Below are 7,328 nucleotides of genomic sequence, written 5' to 3' on the forward strand. Positions count from 1 at the left end.
GTGAAGGTAATAATGCAGAATTTTGTAAAGGTAATAATGCAGAATTTTGTAAAGGTAAAAATGCAGAATTTTGTAAAGGTAATAATGCAGAATTTTGTAAAGGTAATAATGCAGAATTTTGTCAAGGTAATAATGCAGAATTTTTTAAAGGGAATAATGCAGAATTTTGTAAAGGTAATAATGCAGAATTTTGTAAAGGTAATAATGCAGAATATTGTAAAGGTAATAATGCAGAATTTTGTAAAGGTAATAATGCAGAATTTTGTAAAGGTAATAATGCAGGATTTTGGAAAGGTAATAATGCAGAATTTTGTAAAGGTAATAATGCAGAATTTTGTAATGGTGATAATGCAGAATTTTGGAAAGGTAATAATGCAGAATTTTGGAAAGGTAATAATGCAGAATTTTAGAAAGGTAATAATGCAGATGTTCGCCATCCCACCTTCGGTGGTGGAGGTTATGTTTCACCCCTATTTGTCTGTGAACAGGATATTGCGGCCAGATTCAGACGAAATTTGGTGGTGAGGTTGCGTATGTGACAAGACCAAAATAATCAGATTTTGGTTCAGGTCTGGATCCAGATACAACCTATCAGTGGGATACAAAACGTAAACTGTTCACCTGGCAGAGGTATGCTCTCTACTGAGTGCCGTTCCAGTTATCCCTGAAGTCAAGGCAATAAGACTATGTGAGCATATCGAGATAGGGCTGGCAGCATGGCGTAGGGGTACACACATTCACCTGTGAGCTGTCCAGCTCGATTACAACTACACCACCATTGTTGTGTCCTCTTACCACCACCATTACCTGCTGATGATCTGACAAATTACAAATTCCTGCTCTAATCAACAGAGGGCATTGCATCAGTGGCACAGCTCCGCCTCCTCAGCCAATATTGCCACTCGGCCATGTGCTGCATATGAAAGAAGAAGAAGAAGCATGTTGAGATGTTGTGTCGAGCTTATAATCTGGAGTCTCCATGCAAGCACACTTGTTCAAATTGATGACGTGAACCTCACCTAATAGAATGTCCCTTCGTCATTGTAAGGAATGCCAGTGCAATGAATGACCTTATAGAAGCTCACAAGCCTGGCAGATTCTCAAAAGCCAAGGAAAGGATGATCCAGAGAGCTGGGATGGTCCTCCTCAAACTGTGGCAATGATGAATTCTGTGATCGAGCCACATGAAAATTTCCTCCAGCCATTTTAGTCCAGGAGCCAGAATCTGCTCAAAATGGTTTCGTGCAACACCCACTACACCGTTGGTTTGTTACTTCCAGGTGATTGGGGAACATCTATAGAACAAATCCAGCCCTGATGTGCAGTTGAATTGTGGCAGCAACAATAAATGGCAGCCACTTTTCTATGAAGGGGGTGGTGTCCGAGGCGTAAATCTGAGATTTTGACGGATTTCATTCATTTATTTTTTCTCTTAGCCCCTTCAGGCAAAGTACATCCAATTTTGTTGTGAAAGTTTCATTCATGAGTATGAGACATCTATATGTGTATGCTATAAAATAGTTTTATATTTCGCATGTCATAGCTGTTCATATAATTATGCAAAAATAATATCGCCTAATTCGAGGAATTCCCGAAATTTCCAAATATTTTGCTTTCAAAACATTTTACACAGTTGTCTATGCGTTGAAATAGTATTGATGTGATGAAATAGTTACACTTGGTTACACTACATATAGTACAAAATAGTTACACTTGGCGACTGTAGCTAGGATGACTTCATACTTCTATTGTATGGACAGAACAAATTACATGTGCCTGCATGTCAACGCAGCCACGTATGTGCCTGCAAAAACAATAACATGCCATGCACAGAAGCCTGCACTTGCATGGGAGGTGAACAATGCAAACACCCAAACAAAGAACCTACCACAAGCGACTCAGAAGATGATGATGAGGAAGATTAATGATGACATTTCCGTGATTTTATACCAATTATGTCTTAGAGGATGATTCAGTAGCAAAATATGTGTTTATTTTAATAAGACAACAAATAACAGTTATATGTTAACATTGTAATGTTCAGTGAATGACTATGATTATGATACGCAGCCAGATTTGTCCTGGTGAGATATTTTTGCTGAGATTACTTGTGGACTTTTGGTCATAACAGGAGTGGGGTTGATGATTTAAGGGGAAATGAAATCTATATTTTTCTGACTTTACTTAAGGATTGTCTAATTTTGTTTCTTGAAAAGATCATAAAGATATATCATATTACAACCATAACCGCATTTGAACATCATAAAGATGATATTGCATAATTACAGTCGAAAAGCAATAACTACATATTTCAGCGATTTTGTGCGTTTTGGGTATAATACAAGGTATAATAATATATTGTTGAGGTTTTGAGAGTGTAAATATAACATCATTAAAGGTTAAAGGTTTGCCCCAATAGTTAGTCCACAAGCAACACGTAGGCCCCTTATAACATTAGTTATGTCATAGTATGTGTGAGGATAAGGCCATTTCCCTAGTATCATCTGCGTTGTGTAAAAGAAATAAGATAGGCCCCGTTCATTTTGCCTCCACCCACCAAATCTACCTCGTTGGGCGGAATCCATCCCGCGCCCCATTTTGGCTATTGCACCTTGCATTAGGATGCTCCCTAGTCAAATGACACGAGGTAGGCCTGAGAGGGAGGAGCGCGGCATCGAGGTTGAAGCGGGGGAGACAGCAGCGGTAAGAGCCATAACCAATCAGGGCTCGGGTGACATGGCGTGACAGGGCGTGGTAAGGGCGTGCCTATAAAAGCCCACGCACAAAGCCCTTGAGCAGGACTTCTGCGGGAGAAGCGCTTTGTAAAGAGGACTTATGCAACAGCGCTCGTATGAAGAGGACTGTCGGAGGACTGAAGCGAAGGACTGCCCTTGTCAGGACTTCTGCGGGAGAGGTGCTTTGCTATTGAACTTGCATTGGGAGCGCCTATGAACCTGTATTGGGAGCACATATAGCGCCTGTCCATCGATTACATACGCAGCCACGCCAGCGTAACCGCCAAGCCCAGCTTACCGTTCACCCCATAATTGTCCGATCCGCGCCAACGACCCGCGGAGAGCTTCTGCCGCCCTGACCATCTTCTTCGCGGTGTGAGTCGGGGACCGGAGCGAACTGTCTGGACGCCATCCCTGGACCATCGCCCGTTCGTCAACAACCCCGTGTGAGTGAGTGTGAGTGTGAAACGGGCCCGTTTGTCCGGGGATAAGATAAGACTGTATATGAGGCTGCACTGTGTGTTCTTCTTCTTCTCATTGTACATAGTGTAATAAACCAACTGTTATTCCTTGTTTCTTCCTGATTCGACCGTATCAGTGATTTCCTTCATTGGGTAAGTGTGGCACGATTAGGAACTGCTCAGATCGGGTTTAGTCATTGATAACGGCTCGGGTCACGGTTCGCTACCGCTCAGCGTTTCCACCTATAACTGTGATTCGGGCGGGGCTTATTTCCTTGCTTCCTGGGCAGTGTTGGTAATTAAGTATTAGTGATCAGTCCTATGACCCATGACCCAACGCTGTCCGGAAGTGACGTCATAGGTCCCGGGTCCCGTCGGCTAGTCAAAGACAAGGGGACTAACCCCCCCTTGGTAAGGGGAAAAGGCTGACGAGGAGATCCGCAACAATATATATTTTTAAACCATACTTGAACAGCTTAACGAAAATTCCCTCATACTTCCCACTACCCTTTTAATTATAATGTTGAAGAATCCCTATTGGAAGAGCTGAAAAAACAAGAATTACAAAAAAAAATATCGTCAATTTCGAGCTTTACGCTACACCCTTAATAGAAAAGTGGCTGCCATTTATTGTTGCTGCCACAATTTAACTGGGCATCAGGGCTGGATTTGTTCTACAGATGTATCCCAAGCACCCTGAAATGACAAACCAACTGTGTAGTGGGTGTTGCACGAAACTCATTTTCTTGGCCTCTCTTGAAAACTGGCTCCTGGACTATTTGGCCAAACACAGACAGGGACATACAAATGAACATACGTGACACAACACAATATGGTCCTGTTAAATGAGACAAACACAGCCATTGAGTTTGGGGTAAGTTCCCAGGGTACTCTGGGTACCAGTGACGTCACAACAATGGTGCCGTCTTTCTCACCGCACTCAGCGGGGCATTTCCTAAGGAGGAATTCCCTTCTCCCTATGGATGCCAACCAATGGTGCATTGTCCGTGCTCTTATCCTTTTAAATGCTGAATGTCAAACAAGGAAGCAGTAAATGTACCTTTCTCAAAGTATTTGGTACGACTGGGTCAGGGTTGGAAGGAATACACCACACGTTATACAGTCACAAATTAAAATCAACAAGAACTAGAGAGTTCATAGAACACGATACCCCACGCAGTGTTCAAGTGCACAAGCAAGTTGCCCACACAGGACTCTAAACGGGGCAGGGATGGAGGCCGTAAAACGCAAATGGTGTCTTCCGTCATCGAGCTGGCAAGCTGGGAGCGACAATTCACATTTATTGCCACATCTGATGCAATACAAATGCTCTAATGGCGGCAAGGTGCTCCATTTGAAACTGTTCGATATATGCAGATGTTTGATGCCTTGAACCATTAAAAAAAAAATTGCATTAGTGTCATAGTCAGTGATCAATTTTAAATTAATATTACTGTATAATACTTAAATTTTGATTAAAATAATAATTTTAAAGATTGTTTTTTTTTAAATCTGGAAGTTTTAGCGGTACTGAAACAGTCTTATACACCACCCTTATACAAGGCAATAAGGCAATGTTGAGTCACGGATTAAGAGATGGAGGCCTTCTTTATTGATCACGATAGACCGCAGCAGCATGGTACATTGCTATAATCGACGGCCTCTTCTTCACCCCGATACCACACCTTCTCACAAGCAATGCCCTCTCCTGTTATATATATATATCGTGGTTCTTGGAAGTATTTTGAAGGGGATTTGTGTTCTGCAGTGTTCAAGTAAATAATTCAATTCAAGTAAAGTTTTAAAGAGGTTAAAAAGTGTATAAATAAATAAATTCTTGGTTTACCCGCCATTTTACCCAGTGTCTATTACATCACCTCACCTTATCTAACACATTATGCTTGTTTTACCTGCCTGTTGTTTTTGTCCTTAAAAACGGTAAGTTTCACGTTTGGAGTTATTTTCGATTTTGTTTAACTATCAGACAGGATGTACGAGTTCTTCCAGGGTGCAGATTCCTCCCCTCATCTTCTCTTGTTCATTCCCTTATATTGTGCCGAAGAGTTGCTCCACTGCCATACTTCCAGCTCATACCTCCTGTCGCCTTGATCTTCCTTCCATGAGCCTCGATGTAATATAGAAGAAAAACAGATGTTGCAATAAAAAGAGAGAAAACAAAGAAAGGGACAGAACACAAGGGGCTTATGAAGTGGAGTCCAGGAGAAGGACCTCGAATCGAATCTTCAAAATGTGGAGACGAACGAAGAGGTGAACGTGCAACTCTATAGTACGACGAAGTTAAAGTACAAATTATTATAAAATGGATTCGTTAATAAAGATCTGGGAGTGTGGGATAACAGGGAAAAGGTATAAAAGAGAAGTAGTGGTGAGTGTGTGAGGACGGGTAGGGCTTGATAAACGGTGTCCAAATAGTCGTGGTCGTGGTGGAGAGATTTACGTCTTGCAACAACTTACAAAACGTTGGAACCACAAGGTGTTGGAATCTTCGAGCCAAACCGCTTGTGGTTTTGGACAAACCGAGGTGGTGGGCTGGTGGATGGTAGTGAGTGGTGGTGTTGTTGCATATTATGGTCCTGGTGAGAGAAATAAACAAATAAATGATTAGACTTTTATGGATGTATTCCAAGGGAGGGTCTTGTAGGAAAGCTTGGAAAGATGCCCAAACACCTCGGAGCTGTCTAGGGTGGGTTCGAATCCAGACCTTGCTGTAAACTGCCGTCCTGGTGTTTTTCAAGCAGGGTGCGATTCATCGATGTGTGTGCCAGCCTTCCCTCTGTTTGGACCTCACACTGGAGGACTCGTCCGTCTGTCAGCAATGGTCCTTGGTCGACCTTAAAGACCATGCGGTGTCTTTCGCAAAGAGGAGGCGAGTTATCACCGACAACCAAAATAAATTATAAATTCCTACCTGACCCTGACTGACTGCTGGGAAGTGCAACATAACCAAGCAACTCAGCACAACAAAACAACCCACCTCACCAAATTAACCACCCAACTAGTTAACTACTAAACATAATTCCCCATAACGTCAAAGTGGATTTTTTTTGTAGAATTCTTTTACAAAATAATTAATAATTTAAAGCTGAAATATCTTGAGTCAATAGGTATTCAACCCCTTTGCTATGCCATTAAAATTGAGCCCAGGTGCATCCAGTTTCCTTTGATCATCCTTGAGATGTCTCTACACCTTAAATGGAGTCTATCTGTGGCCAATTCAATTGACAGGACATGATATAGAAAGAAACACCTTTCCATATGAGGTCCCACAGTTGACAGTGCATGTCAGAGCAGATACTCTACCATGAAGTCCAAGGAACTGTCCGTAGAGGTCCGACATAGAATTGTGAGGAGGAATAGATCTAGCGAAGGGTATAAAACCATTTCTAGAGTGTTGAAAGTTCCCAAGAGCACAGGAGTTCCATCATTAGGAAATGGAAAGAATATGGGACTACCCAGACTCTTCATAGAGCTGGCTGTCTGACCAAATTGAGCAACCGGGCAAGAAGGACCTTCGTCGGGGAGGTGAGCAAGAACCCAATGACCATTCTGACAGAACTACGGAGTTCCTTGGCTGAGATGGGAGAATCTGCCGGAAGGACAACAGTCTCTGCAGCACTTCACAGATCAAGGCTTTATGTGAGAGTGCCCAGACAGAAGCTATTTCTGAGAAAAAGGCACATGACATCACGCATGGAGTTTTCAAAAAGGCACATGAAAGACTCATAGTAAGGGAAACATATGAAAATCTGTTAACTAAATTGTTACCAAAGAATTTCTTCACCAATATGTTTGTAAAGGTGTGTAATAACATGTGTTAAAATGTTGAAGGTCAACTCCCGTGGGAAACCCAGTAAAAAAGCTGTTTAATTCGGGTACCGAAAAATTATTTTCGAGAATTTTTATTTTTTTTAATCGGCCCTTAAGTAACTTATGAGGGGTCAAATAAGGGTTTTTCATGATTCTGAGTTGATTGTTAACATTTATATTTCACCACAGACACTCCTTTGTGGAAAAATAATTTCTAAATATATCTCATTTTCTACTTTGCAGGACATGGAGTCTAGCAATATGGATGAAGACGTTACTCCACCTGTGCTCAATTGCTTCATCT

At 41.8% G+C, this 7,328-nt stretch overlaps 1 long non-coding RNA gene across 1 annotated transcript; it reads right to left on the reverse strand.

Annotated features, from left to right (window-relative positions):
* Positions 1–4,785: 4,785 nt before the first annotated feature.
* On the reverse strand, positions 4,786–7,016 carry LOC137439539 (uncharacterized). Its single transcript, XR_010986949.2, has 2 exons — positions 5,919–7,016; positions 4,786–5,790 (listed from the first exon to the last, which is right to left on the reverse strand). It is a non-coding gene; the product is annotated as an uncharacterized LOC137439539 (long non-coding RNA).
* Positions 7,017–7,328: the final 312 nt, after the last annotated feature.

Source organism: Myxine glutinosa, chromosome 14 (assembly GCF_964187855.1).
Source record: "Myxine glutinosa chromosome 14, kmMyxGlut1.1, whole genome shotgun sequence".
Lineage (NCBI taxonomy): Eukaryota > Metazoa > Chordata > Myxini > Myxiniformes > Myxinidae > Myxine > Myxine glutinosa.